The sequence below is a fragment of the Miscanthus floridulus genome, chromosome 15 (genome assembly GCF_019320115.1).
Source record: "Miscanthus floridulus cultivar M001 chromosome 15, ASM1932011v1, whole genome shotgun sequence".
In the NCBI taxonomy this organism is placed as follows: Eukaryota; Viridiplantae; Streptophyta; class Magnoliopsida; order Poales; family Poaceae; genus Miscanthus; species Miscanthus floridulus.
Genome location: NC_089594.1, coordinates 37693034 through 37708068, shown reverse-complemented (window position 1 = coordinate 37708068; position 15035 = coordinate 37693034). Strand labels below are relative to the sequence as shown.

Genomic DNA, 15035 nt, shown 5'->3' with positions numbered 1-15035 from the left:
GTTTCAGAGCACATATCCTCTCAAGAAATGGCTTGATAGCAAGAGGAGGAATCATATTGGTGGCATAAAACCAGTCGGCACGCCAATCCCTCATAGAATCAACTAAGTCATAATCAAAGAATCTACTCTTACGACCCTGACGAAACTAAATTCCGCAGCCACCAAGAACATGGGTGTCATCGTTGCGGGGTTGGGGCTTCAGACAGAAGAAGTAACGAAAGAGAGAAAGAGAAGGAGGAATTCCAAGAAAAGTTTCACAAAGATGAACAAAAACAGAAAGATGAAGGACAGCATTGGGAGTAAGATGGTTCAAGCTAATCCAAAATAATTGAGAAAGCGATGAAGAAAAGCAGAGGCAGGAAGACAGAGTCTAGCACAGATAAAGGAGACAAAAAGAACAATCTCACCAGAGCCCAGAGCTGGGACCCGATGCTGACCTAGAGCTCTCCACTCAGCAATCTCCTTGTCCTGGATCAGGCAATCACTGACAAGCTCGCGCAACTGATCCTCAGTCATAGTCGGAGCTAGCCAGACCTTCTAAGCAGCCTTCATGGCCATGAATTCTTGATTTTCAATCACAGAAAGTGATGCCTCCTCGTCTACAAAGGTTGCCTGGGACTTGCTCGCTGATTTCTTCCTACCCATAAACTAGCGAAAGCAATAAGGCACTAAGAAACGATGACGGTCAGGCGGCGGCGCTCAGATGACGGCGACAATGGCGATGGCGGAGTGAGGACTAGGGTTTCAAGGCAAAAGCAGGGCAGCAAAGAAAAAGAAGAAAGAAGGCCTTTAAATAGATTTTTACAGCAATAAAAATACGGCCCACTAGGCCCGCTTAAACACGACATCAGAACGCAACAGTTCATTTCCCAACACAACTGACAAAGCTAAAATGATGGACGGCACACTTCTACACAAAGGTACAGTTCAACGGGCAGATGTCAGACTTATCCATCCAGCACCAAAGCAGAGTTAACATATTGCTATAAAAAGAACTCATCAACCATGAAGCAACAAAGGGTTACCTCACAAGGAACACAAGAACTCGGTTCTTATAGAAAGAACTTGGGAATCTCACAAACAACCAGGACATTAGTAGGAAAAAAGAATGACAACCCAGAAGACAAGATTCTTTCCATTATAAATGGCTTCAAAAATTACAAGATTTCACATCTTACAAGACCCAATGAACTTGGTACTACGATGAGCAAGGTAGCAAAAAGGAACCCAGACACAACTAGGCTCTAGAACGACTACGTGTTCCAAATTGTTATTCGGTAGAACAAACCGCACTCGGCTACACTATTTTCTTCAAAGGATGGACATAGAACATCTGAGGCGGAAGTCAGCAGCACGGCGGGACAACATGGAACAGGGAAGCCCAGTAGGCATCTGTCTACCCAAGTCTGATGTAACATCAGATCAGGCGTTGATCTGCACCAGACAGTCATAGGGCAGGCAAGGGGGATCTACCCAGAACTGCTGGATGAAGGAACGTATCCCGCATCACAAGACATCCTCCAACTATTGCCATGTACCTCCTGGTACAATGCTGCTGCGAGATTAGTCTACCTCTAATCTCTATCACAAGACTCCCTCAAGCTATGACAAGATATACAAGAACTACAAGATACGCTCGGGGGCTGCTCTACTTTAGAAACTATCACATTCATGACTACGGAGATTTCAGACCACGCAACAGAATGCTCGATGAATCAAAATAGCACACCAGGAGGGTATTTATAGACCAAAGAAGCAGTGCACATGGACCGGGAGCACCAACAGAACAAACCCAACAAAGGACATAGTGAAAAGACAGAATTTAATGAAAGAGGACTCAGGCATGAAGGAACAGTACTCAAGGACAAGCATATTCGAAAGGATATACCAACACTGTACAACTCATGAGCAAACAGTATTTACACTCAACCACCACCATACAACTACATCTGACAATAGTAGACTACTAGAGAATATGCCAAGACCCTACATCTGAGTTCTTTCTAAATAAAAGAACCTGGATATATGCTCGGGGGCTGCAATAGGAGAAGTTTTCAGTTCTTTGAACAACTCAGATTCAAGACCCTCCAACTCTTTGTTCTAAATAGCAAGAGGCTCGAGGGCTACTCTCAGTGAGTGCACTTTTTTCTTCAAAAACACGCACATCACCAAGAAGACTTCTTCAAGACAAACCAATTCAAGGACTCACGACAAAAAGAACTCGGATACCCGAGTATATGCTCGGGAGCCCTTTGATGAAGAATCAGTACAATTTCAAGGCAAGACCCTCTAGCTCCTTGTTCCAAATAGCAAGAGGCTCGGGGGCTACACCCAGATGGATGTACTTTTTCTAAAAAAAGCACATACCACTCGAAGATCCCAAGAAGCGCTACATGGTTTCACTCAAGAAAGTACTCAGACGACGCTTGTTCCTGCTCGGCAAAACCTGAAGGAACAAGATGAGACTTCCAGAGATCAACCATGAAGTGCTCGGGGGCTTGTCAATACGGGACCCATGGGATACCCCATAAGGAAGGAAGAAGATCTAGTCTAACTAGGATTTCTTTCCCTGTAAACTTAATAGTAGTATTATTGTGTAATCCTACTAGGAACCTCATTATAAACCGACTAGGACTCTGACCTCCTGACTATATAAAGGAGGGCGGAGTCCCTGGAGAGAAGACAGAGAACACAACGCAACACAACACTTTACAATCAATCCAACGCAAAGGCTAACGCCGACTGGACGTAGGGCTATTACTCAATCATGGTCGAGGGCCCGAACCAGGATAAATCGACTGTCTCTTGCGTTTACCGTCGAGTTCTGCATATGTTGAAGCCTGAACAAACTGCCCCGGGTACCCCCATGGCATGCTATCAGTGGTGAAACATCGACAGCTAGCCTTTGTGTTGGATTGATTGTAAAGTGTTGTGTTGCGTTGTGTTCTCTGTCTTCTCTCTAGGGACTCCGCCCTCCTTTATATAGTCAGGAGGTCAGAGTCCTAGTCGGTTTACAATGAGGTTCCTAGTAGGATTATAGAATAATACTACTACTAAGTTTATAGGGAAAGAAATCCTAGTTAGAATAGATCTTCTCCCTTCCCTGTGGGGTATCCCGTGGGTCCCGTATCGATAGCAAGATGAATGAGCTCAAGGCCATCCTGACGAAAGCAAAGGAACTCCGTGATCTTCTTAGCATACCACTTGGAAATACTACAGGTGTAGGGTGGCTAGCCATACCAGCAACCATTGTTCCTCCCGCCATAGTGACATCATTTCCTACTTCCAAAGTTTTTGGTTGTGACAAAGATCGTGATCATATAGTAGATTTCCTTCTCAGCAAGACAATAGAAAGGTACTTAGGTTTGGCCATTGTTGGAGCAGGAGGAATGGGGAAGTCCACATTAGCACAATATGTCTACAATGATGAGAGGATAGAAAAATGCTTTGATGTCAGGATGTGGGTCTGCATCTCACGCAAACTTGATGTTCATCGTCACGCAAGGGAGATCATCGAGTCTGCAAAAAAGGGGGGAGTGCCCACGTGTTGATAATCTCGATACTCTCCAGTGCAAATTACATGATATATTACAAGAGTCACATAAATTCCTGCTAGTCTTAGATGATGTTTGGTTTGAAAAATCTGGTAGTGAGATAGAGTGGGAGCACCTCCTGGCTCCATTAGTCTCTAAAAAGTTGGGAAGCAAAGTTTTGGTGACTTTTCGACGTGAAACACTTCTGACCAATTTATTATGTGAACATTGTTAGATAATCTACTGCTTCTGTGTGTGAACATACAGCAAGAGAAGGTAGCGCCGAAAAGGCTCCCTGTTGTGATACTGTAGCCGTTGTAGAAGGCAGGCGCCGAATGACTCACTTGCCGTACTGTAGCCACGGCAGGGATAGGTGCAGAAGTTAGTCCTACTGTGTTATCTAGTCACTGTAGCAACATGGTAGCTGTACTAGGACTAAATGGATAGAGTTGTATATATATAGTTTGCCACTGCAACTCAGTAAAGAGAGTTCAGATTTGCCATCTCCTATACAGGGCTCCGGCCAACGCTGGTGTCTCTATTGTGTGTGTATGCTCTATTCTCCCTCTCTTCTTCTACCTCAGACCATCGTGTGTGGTCGAGCAACGTCTGTCATGCTCAGCCGTGGTTGGCAAGACTGGTGAGTGGTCAACTCACCTAAGCCGATGATCCTATGGGCTAACAAGTGGTATCAGAGCCGAGCAGCGCCGTCACCAGACTAACCGCTGGCGATGACGAAAGGTTCAGAGATGGGCGACAGCAGTGGCACTATTGTGGCTGCCCAGCCACGACAAGAGGTCATTGTTCACACGGTGCGGGAGGTCAGCGGCACCAGTTGGCCGACGCTGACTCGCACCAACTATGGAGAGTGGTCGGTGACCATGAAGGTCAAGCTCAGAGCCCGATGGCTCTGGAATGCTATTGACAAGGGCACCGATAATGAGGAAGATGGCATGTCAGTGTTGGAGGCTATCCTCGCTGCTGTACCGACAGAGTACAGGGAGCCGTTGGGGGCGAAGAGCTCTACTAGGGAGGCATGGGAGGCTATTGCGGCGATGCGCGTTGATTCCAACCGCGCAAAGAAGGTGACGGCCCAGCTTTTGAAGCAGGAGTACGCCAACTTCAAGTTCAAGGATGGTGAAACGGTGGAGGATTTCTCCCTCTGCCTGTAGATGCTCATCAGCAAGCTAAAGAGCCACGACATCACCATCGACAAAGAGGAGGCAGTCTCCAAGTACCTCCACTCCATACCGGCAAAGTACATCTAGATCGCTCTCTCCATAGAGATGATGCTGGACTTGTCTACCCTCACCATTGAGGATGTGACAGGCTGTCTGCGGGCGATGGACGAGTGCCTAGAGCAGGCGACAGCAACCAAGGACAGTGGCAAAACTGCTACTGACAGAGGAGGAGTGGGCTGCTCGGAGGAACTCTGGGGTAGCCTCCTCCAGCCATGGCGGCGATGGCAAGTGATGCGGCAAGGCTTCTTCGGAGAAGAAGCAGGTCGACCCCAATGCCTGTCGACGCTACGGGAAGACGGACCATTAGGCATGGGAGTGCCCAAATCACAAGCAGGAGAAGAAGGCTGAGGCTCATCTGGCGCAAGCTGATGATGATGATGAGGCCACTATCCTGATGGTGATGTTCTGTGCACTACATGACGTTGAGGCCGAGGAGAAGGAAGAGGTGACGACGGTGGAAGGGCCTGGGAAGGCCCTGAAGGCTGTCAACCTCGATGAACCATGCGCCCAAGTTCACCTCGGACGTGTGGGCGCTGACCAGGAGCAGCGCTAGTATCTAGACTCTGGTGCCAGCAACAACATGATAGGCTCCAAGGCAGCCTTCTCCGAGCTCAACGACGGTATTACCGGTATGGTGAAGTTTGGTGACGGCTCAAGGGTGGCAATCCAAGTGCGCATCACCTTCATTTTTAGGTGCCAGAACGAGGAGCATCATGCGCTAACGGATGTATATTACATCCCATAGCTACGTTCAAGCATCAGCAGCATTGGTTAGCTAGATGAACGCGGTAGCGAGGTACTGATCAAGGACGGAGTCCTTAGGATCAGGGACCGGGAGCAGCAACTTCTTACCAAGGTGAAGATGTCCCTGAACCAGTTGTACCTGCTCGACCTGAAGGTAGAGCAGCCAGTGTGCCTGGCGGCAAGGCACACCGAGGAACCGTGGCTGTGGCATGCCCGGTTCGGACATCTCAGCTTCGACGCGCTTGGTTGGCTGGAGAAGATGGTCCAAGGGCTTCCCCACATCGAGCACGGAGGCGAGCTGTGTGACAGCTGCCTGGCTGAGAAGCAGAGGAGGCTGCCATTCCTAAAAGCGACCAAGTATCACGTGATGGACGCTCTCGAGCTCGTCCACAATGACCTCTATGGGCTGATCATGCCAGCCACAAATGGTGGTCGGCGGTACTTCCTCCTGCTCGTGGATGATTGCAGTCACTACATGTGGCTACAACTCCTGACGAGCAAGAATGAAGCGGCGGGTGCGATCAAGAAGTTCAAGATGCGCGCGGAGGCCGAGAGCGGCTACAAGCTCCGCGTGCTGAGGACTGATCGCAGCGACGAATTCACTTATGTGGAGTTCGCTGCATACTATGCAGATCAGGGTGTGGTGCGACACCACACCACGCCGTACTCGCCATAGCAGAATGGTGTGGTGGAGCGACAAAACCAGACGGTGGTCGGCATGGCTTGATCCATGATGAAGGCCAAAGGCATGCCAGCAAGGTTCTGGGGTGAGGCGGTGACCACGACGGTGTTCATGCTCAACCGCGCTCCCACCAAGGCCCTGAAGGGCAAGACACCGTTCGAGGCTTGGCATGGACGCAAGCCGAGCATGTCCCTCCTCTAGACATTCGGCTGCATCGGCCATGCCAGGAAGACAGAGCCGGTCCTAACCAAGCTGGAGGACAGGAGCACGCCGATGGTGTTCCTAGGCTACGCGGAGGGTATCAAGGCGTACCGGCTCTACGACCCACGCGGAGACAAGGTACTTGTCTCGTGCGACGTCATGTTTGACGAGAAGGCGGCTTGGGAATGGAATAATACGAGCATGGGGGAAGCTGGCGGCTTCACCAGCACCTTTGTTGTCGAGCACTTGGTCATCCACGGTGATGGAGATACTAGGGAAGAGGTGTCGGGCACTCCGGGATGGGTGCCGAGCACTCCAGCAACTTCGGGAGGGATGCCGAGCACTCAGGGAGGAGTGCCGAGCACTCCTAGAGGGATACCGAGCACGCCAGAAGTGGTGTCGGGAGGTTCTGTAGTGGTGGCGACCACTCCAGGATGGGTGCTGAGTACTCCCGTAACAGAGCCAAGAAGTGTTGCAGTGGTGCTGACCACTCCAAGATTGAGGCTCAGCACTCCTACAGTGGTGTCGAGCACTGCAGGAGGTATAAAGAGCTGTCCAGGAGTAGTACCGAGCACTACATCTGGGTTGCCGTGCACTCCAGGTGTTGTGCCGAGCACTTCGGCAGAACAGGGAACTCCATCAACACTGATTGAGTTCACCTCACCTCCAAGTGACATCACTGAGTTCGTGGATGCCTTCCACGAAGGTGAGGAGGTGCGGTTCCACAGACTAGACGACATCATCGGTGGCATAGGGCCCTCAGGCTTGGCGAGTCGGCTGCTCAATGACCCAGAGCTGCTGCTCATCAGTGCAGAGGAACCACCCATTTTCGCACTGCTCGAGCGTGATGGAAATTTGCGACGGGCGATGCTAGAGGAGATGAAGACGATCAAGGAAAACGAGACATGGGAGCTCGTTGATCCACCTCCAGGATGTCGTCCGATCGGCCTGAAGTGGGTGTACAAGGTTAAGAGGGACGAGCTCGGCGCCATTATCAAACACAAGGCGCGCCTCGTCGCCCGAGGCTTTGTCCAGCGCGAGGGCATCGACTTCGAGGAAGTCTTTGCTCCAGTAGCGTGCATGGAGTCTATCCGTTTACTACTAGCCTTGGCAGCAGCAAAGGACTGGCGCGTCCATCACCTGGACATAAAATCGGCCTTCCTCAACGGTGAGCTAGCGGAGACGGTCCTCGTCAGGAAACCTCTAGGTTTTGCCATCAAGGGAGAGGAGCATAGGGTGCTCCGACTGTGCAAGGCGCTCTACGGGTTGCGGCAGGCCCCACGAGTGTGGAACGCCAAGCTTGATGCCACGCTGGGCGAGCTTGGGTTCCAGCGATGCGCAACCGAGCACGTGCTCTACACGCGGCGATGGGGGAAGGAGGACCTCGTCGTCGGCGTGTATGTGGATGACTTGATCGTCACCGGCGCACGTGCAGAGGACATCAACAGCTTCAAGCATGAGATGGCGGCTCGTTTTCGAATGAGCGATCACGGTGCACTCTCCTACTACCTCGGCATCGAGGTGAAACAGGGGAAGGAGAAACTCACGCTCGGTTAGAGCGCGTATGCCTCAAAGCTGTTGGAGCGGAGCGACATGGCTGAGTGCAAGCCATACGTGACTCCGATGGAGGAGTGGCTGAAGCTGACGAAAGCCAGTACCATGGCAAAGGTGGATGCAACACTCTACCAGAGCATCGTTGGTGGTCTGCGCTACCTAGTCCACACAAGGCTGGACATTGCGTTCGTCGTGGGCTACGTTAGTCGCTTCATGGAGGATCCTAGAGAGGATCACTGGGCTGCAGTGAAGAGGCTACTGCGCTACATCAAGGGGACGATGGATCAGGGGATCGTCTTTCCAAGACTGGCAAAAATAGGCTGCAGCTCACTGTGTTCAGCGATGCAGACATGGCGGGGACATCAATGGACGACGGAGCACCTCTGATGTGCTCGTCTTCCTCGGGTCGACTCCAATTTCATGGCTGTTGCTGAAACAGAAGGTGGTGGCGCTATCTACGTGCGAAACAGAGTACGTAGCAGCGGCCACAACGACGTGCCAAGTTGTGTGGCTGCGCCGGCTACTGGGCGAGCTGACCGGTGTGGAAGCTCACCCACCAGCACTGATGGTGGACAACCAGCCCGCCATCGCCCTCGCGAAGAATCTGGTTCTCCATGACCGGAGCAAACACATCGACGTGAAGTTTCACTTCCTCAGGGACTGTGTTGATGGAGGGCAGATCGTCATGGAGTTCGTCGAAACTGGTCGGCAACTCACGGACGTCCTCACCAAGCTGCTCGGACGTCTTCGACTCACGGAGCTAAAGGAGATGATCGGCATGGAGGGGGTACAAGGGATAGCAGTAGGATTAAGGAAAGAATTATTAGATAATCTACTGCTTCCTTGTGTGAACACATAGCAAGGGAAGACAGCGCCGAAAAGGTTTCTTGCTGTGGTACTGTAGCCGCTGTAGAAGGCAGGCGCCGAATGGCTCACCTGCCGTACTGTAGCCACGGCAGAGACAGACGCAGAAGTCAGTCCTACTGTGTTATCTAGTCACTGTAGCAGCATGGCAGCTGTATTAGGACTAGATGGATAGAGTTGTATATACAGTTTGCCACTGCAACTCAGTAAAGAGAGTTCAGATTTGCCATCTCCTATATAGGGCTCCGACCAACGCTGGTGTCTCTGCTGTGTATGTATGCTCTGTTCTCCCTCTCTTCTTCTACCTCAGACCATAGTGTGAGGTCGGACAACGTCTGTCGTGCTCGGCCGTGGTCGGCAAGACTGGTGAGTGGTCGACTCACCTGAGCCAGTGATCCTGTAGGCTAACAAACATGTCGTTCATTTGGAAAACATGGATGATGCTGAGTTCTTGTCACTCTTCAAACAATATGCTTTCTCTGGAGCAGAAATCAAAGACCAGCTGTTACGCATGAAGCTAGAACATATTGCAGAGGAGACTGCTAAAAGGCTTGGACAATGTCCTTTGGCAGCAAAAGTTCTGGGTTCCCGATTGAGCAGGAAAAAAGATATCACTGAATGGAAAGCTGCTCTTAAGCTCAATGATTTAACTGAGCCCTTCACAGCTCTGTTATGGAGTTACGAGAAGTTAGATCCACATCTGCAAAGGTGCTTCTTGTACTGCAGCTTATTTCCAAAGGGTTATAGTTATAAACCTGATGAATTGGTTCACCTTTGGGTGGCAGAAGGCCTTGTTGATTCATGCAGTTTGAGTAGGAGGGCAATGGAAGAAGTTGGGAGGGATTACTTCACTGAGATGGTCTCTGGATCTTTCCTCCAGCTGGGTTCTAAAAGACACTCTGACAAGTACTATATCATGCACGATATTCTTCATGATTTAGCACAAACACTCTCTACAGAAGACTGCTTCAGACTTGAAGATGATAATGTGACGGAAATACCACGCACTGTTCGACACCTATCTGTTCGTGTTAAGAGTATGCAAAGGCATAAGGAAATTATCTACAACCTGCGTCATTTACGAACTATCATTTGCATTGATCCACTGATGGACAATGCAAGTGATATTTTTTATCAGATGCTGCGGAACCTGAAGAAGATGCGTGTATTGTATTTGTCATTTTACAACAGCAGCAAGTTACCTGATCTGTTGGTGAACTGAAGCACCTTCGGTATTTGAACCTCAGGAGAACTTTGGTTTCTGAATTGCCCAGATCATTATGTATTGTTCACCATTTACAGTTACTTCAGTTAAACTACATGGTGAAGAAGTTGCCTGACAAACTTTGCAATTTAAGTAAGTTACAACATCTGGGAGGGTATGAGAACCGAATTCCCAACGTCGGCAAGCTAACGTCGCTACAACATATGCACATCTTTTCGGTGCAAAAGAAGCAAGGATATGAGTTGCGACAGCTGAAGGACTTGAATGAACTTGGTGGCAGTTTAACAGTAAAAAATCTTGATAATGTTACTGGAAAGGATGAGGCCTCAGAGTCTATGCTATATAAGAAGAATCACCTTAAAAAGTTGAGTCTTGTCTGGAATAGCGAGAATGGCATGGATGCGGATACTTTACATTTGGATATTCTAGAAGGTTTGAGACCCTCGCCCCAACTGAGTGGCCTCACAATTGAAGGTTACAGATCTGGCACATATCCAAGTTGGTTAATTGAGCCATCCTATTTTGAGAATTTGGAATGTTTTGAGCTCAATGGCTGCAGTTTGTTAGAACGGCTACCACCTGATACCGAGCTGCTTCGGCATTGCTCTATGCTGAATATAAAAAATGTTCCAAATTTGAAGACACTATCTTGTCTTCCATCAGGCCTTACGGAGTTGTCGATTTGCGGGCGCCCACTGCTTACGTTTGTCACCAACAATGAGCTAGAACAACATGACTTGTGGCAAACCAAAATGAAGACAGGCAAACTGGCGTCAAAACTTGCATCAATGTGGGAGGTGGATTCAGGATCACATATTTGGAATATGTTATCAGAGGACTGTTCATCTCTGAAGCAGATTATGACACTGATGGATGATGATATATCAGAACATCTTCAAATTATTGGAAGCGCTCTGGAGGAACATGATATAATATCGGTGAAAGAAAATATCATCTGGGCATGGCTTTTTTGCCATGAGCAGAGGATAAGGGCCATTTATGGAAGGACCATGGAGCTGCCACTGATTCTACCATCAGGACTTCGTAAACTCATTCTTTCTTCATGCACTATCACAGATGAAGCTTTAGCAATTTGTCTTGGTGGCCTCACTTCACTGGAAAGTCTACACTTGGAATATAATACGGCGTTAACTACACTTCCTTCAGAATCGGTGTTTCAGCATTTAACAAAGCTTGACTCGTTGGGAGTAGAAGGTTGTTGGTGTCTCAGATCACTGGGGGGCTTACGTGCTGCTCCATCTCTTTCCAGTCTTTACTGTACGGATTGCCCTTCTTTAGAGCTGGCACATGGAACAGAATTTATGTCGTTCGACTTTGCTGAGCGCCTCACGATACGTGGCTGCATTCTTGCAGCCGACTCATTCATTAATGTCTCGCCACACCTGAAATTTCTTTTAATCAATGGCTGTAGAAGTTCCCATCCTTATCGATTGGCCACCTCACCTCCCTTGAATCATTAATTCTAGAGTGTCTCCCTGATCTGTGCTTTCTTGAAGGCTTGGGTTCCCTGCAGCTTAAGCAAGTAAGTCTGATAGATGCTCCAAACCTCACTGCCAATGCCAAGTGCATCTCACAGTTTCTTCGTGTCCAGGAAGTGCTAACCGTTAGTAGCTCTGTATTGCTCAACCACATGCTTAGGGCTGAAGGGTTTCCAGTCCCACCAAATCTTCGTCTTACACATTGCAAGGAGCCATCAGTTTCATTTGAAGAACCCACAAATCTCTCATCTGTCAAGCGCCTGGAGTTTTGGACTTGCGAAATGGAATCTCTTCCAAGAAACCTAAAATCTCTCTCTCCAGTCTGGAGAGTCTTTATGTCGTTGATTGCTCCAACATAGCATCATTACCAGATCTTCCGTCCTCCCTCCAGAGCATAAGTATATGGGCTTGTGACGCCTTGAAGGAGAACTGCCGAGAGCCTAATGGAGAAAGCTGGCCAAAGATTTCACACATCCGCTTGAAGGACTTCCGCTAATATTGAACTTGCTTCCTTAGGCTTGCCACTTGAAAGAAATGAAAAGGTAACGGTTCCACCGATTCATTCTCGAGGTTACTTCCGTCATGGCGTCCTCGTCTCTGCAGCAGGTTATAAGGGTAAGGGAGTGCCTCAGACTTCAAGTCAGAAGCTAATCCATCACCGGTGCCGTCCCCTCAGTTCCCTGCTCTGTCACTCTGTCTCCCATTGCCTCCGCCCAGCGTTCATGAGCACCTCCATGGTTGCCAGTTTGTTTGTTCAAGACGTGTTTCTCAATTTGGACCCTGTTCTTGTGGCGGGTATTTGATATACTTTTGTAAGTGCTCTCTCGTGTGCAGTGTGCTCTGCATTTTGATGTACATGTACTTTGGACCTTTCCCACGTATTGCCATGAGGTTTGGTGTCTAGTGTAGTTTATAGACAAGGGTAGGAATCTGGTTCAATCGTTGGATGGTCAGACGGGTGCCCGTTTGATTGTTTGGGCAGTGGCGATTTGTGCCGGTTAATAATAGCTACCTACCATGAACTTGAGGTTTGCCTCTGTAACAACAGTGCCGAAGCATGACTCTGTAGTTACATAGTGGGTATTATTAACCAGCACAAATCGGTTAATGCGGAGCTGGTGGCTCTTTTACACCCATGCTCGACAACGATGACTTATAGTAGTGTGTACTCTACCACGTTGCGTGAGTGGGCTAACCTTTCGTGGTGTTTGGCGTAACGCTGGGCTATCTTTGCTTATACATAAACTTCATTCATCTTGGTTGAAAGGCAGAGCTCCTGCCATTGTTTCAAAAAAATTATTATATGAATTTGGTCAAAAGATGCTTTGACTCTCAAAAAAGTTATAATCACTTATAATTTGGAACGGAGGGAGTAACAACATAATAATCTCTAGATTGTTCGGCTATTCAAGTTGTTATAGTTTTTTTCTCGAACACGCAAAATATTTGCGCATCATTATAATTAAAGATAGAAGAGTTTAACCATACAAACGACACGCTTCTGTCGAGCGCCCAAAGATGTCAACATAAGGCAGCTGGAGGCTGGACCATCCTAGTAAGCAAACTCAAGTTTCGATATTACACAACTGGTATACAACCGATAAAAGCGTAGCGGTGCAACCTAAGAGGTGGCCTTGTGTCTATGCTGCTGCTTACATATGAGCCTTTTCTGCCATCCGCGAAGAGCACGTCCAGTGCTTCAATGTTGGACGTAGTCAGCTTAGTGTCGAAGAGCCTCTCGTATGCCTTCTGTCCCGACATCCCGACAAGCTCGGCGTTGATAGACCCGTGACGTAGCCCATACGCTGTATGACAAGGATTTCACCTCGCTCGAAAGCAAATACTTAAGAGAGGCTATGAGCCACCAGCTGCTTGCTCCGTAGCGCAAGCGTCAGCTTAGCTGGTGACGGCTGCTTGGCAGGCCAACGAATTAGCGGTGAGTCGATCTTCTTCAGCACTCAGTTGGTGAAGCTCCCAAGGCGGCATGCAGTAGAGTTGTCGCTGTCCTCGATCGGATGGCCGTCCCGCGGTGGCATACTGAGCAGGTTAGCATCTGCCGTGGGCTCGGCCGGACCAAAGCCTGGCGGACAGCCCACCTCGTCCTCCGTAGACGCGTCAGCTCCCAAGGTGGTGGTGTGCGCGTGACCTGTGGCTGCCCCTGCTCGAGCGGGGATGGAGCTAAGTCCGTTGCCATCTGAGCAGGTGGGAGGAAGTGGTACAATTGTCGAAGGAGTACCAAGGCGGTCATTGTGCTGAGTCGACAGCTGCAGCCTTCCCGAAAGACCGCAGGTGCAGTGGTGCACACGCTGGTGGCCTGTGACGGGTCCCCGTCTTGCTAGTTGCTACTGGAACTATGGAGAAGCGACCCAGTGGATGGCCAAACACCGTCCGTTAGACCAGGAGCGAGGCTGCAACCTCCTCTAACATCGGGTCCTCCGAGACCTTGCGGTGTGTGTGGTGTCCGGGTGCGCCGTGAGCATCAACAGATCGAGCTCGGAGGCACCACACATGGCGCATCTCGTTGGTCGGCTCGTCGTGACCTTCCCGGGCAGCAGTGTCGGCGGCAGTAGTGGCGGTCGGTGCCATTGCAGTGCCAACACTCCTCGACCGTCTCTGGCGTCGTCGACGTCGGTGTCAACGTCCTCCAGCGCCACGCCCAATGGCGCCCAGCACAGCTCCACCCGCGAGCCTGGCATACTGCCATGGGTCGGTTGCTAAGCGTGTGAGGGCTGGTCGCGGCGACCCTCGGTAGAACATCGAGGAGCACCCGTGTCACTAGGAACGCTGACCTGGCCACCTGTCTCACCAGCAGCATCACCATCCTTGCCTCCGACGACGATGGAGCATGGCTGGGATCTCTCAGTCAGCGGCGATGGTGTTTGCTGGCCCCGACGAGCCGCATCAAGGTAGGGGTTGGGGAAGCGGTCAGCGATTGCTCCGCATCCGAAGCAACAAGGAGACCATCCTCCACCAAACGACGAGCCTTGAAATGTCACCTTGAGCGCCCCCGGCCGGAAGGGTGGGGCGAAGGGAGAGAGCGAGGTCGACGAGCTTGCAGCGGAGCAACCCGAGGTAGCCTGCCGCGCCGGGCTGGACTCCCGTCCACTAGGCTTCCCGTGATGTCCAATGACCCAAAGCAACTGGAGGACGGTAGGGCTAGCAGCCGCGGCGCAGCAGGAAGCGTTGCCCCGGCGGGGGGGTAGCATGGCTTTAGATCCGGGCCAGCCGGCCTCACCGGCACTGGAGTTTGCAGGGACGGGCACAGAGGGCGGGGCCCGAGGGGGACCGGCGTGTTTGCAACCGCCGAAGTGGTTGGCGCGGGCCCCGCGGGCAGAGGCAGTGGCCGAGTGGCCGCCCCGCGAGCGGCACAGGCATCGGCATCCGCGCTTGCGCTTAGCTGAGAGGCGCACAAGGCTGGTGGAGGCCGGACTCGTCGAAAGAAGGGAGAGGAGGAGGGGGCCACCGAAGCCGGGACGGCAGCAGCCGGCGTCG

General features: G+C 50.5%; 1 pseudogene; it reads left to right on the top strand.

Annotated features, from left to right (window-relative positions):
* Positions 1-3140: 3140 nt before the first annotated feature.
* Positions 3141-12406, top strand: LOC136508121 (putative disease resistance RPP13-like protein 1; annotated as a pseudogene).
* Positions 12407-15035: the final 2629 nt, after the last annotated feature.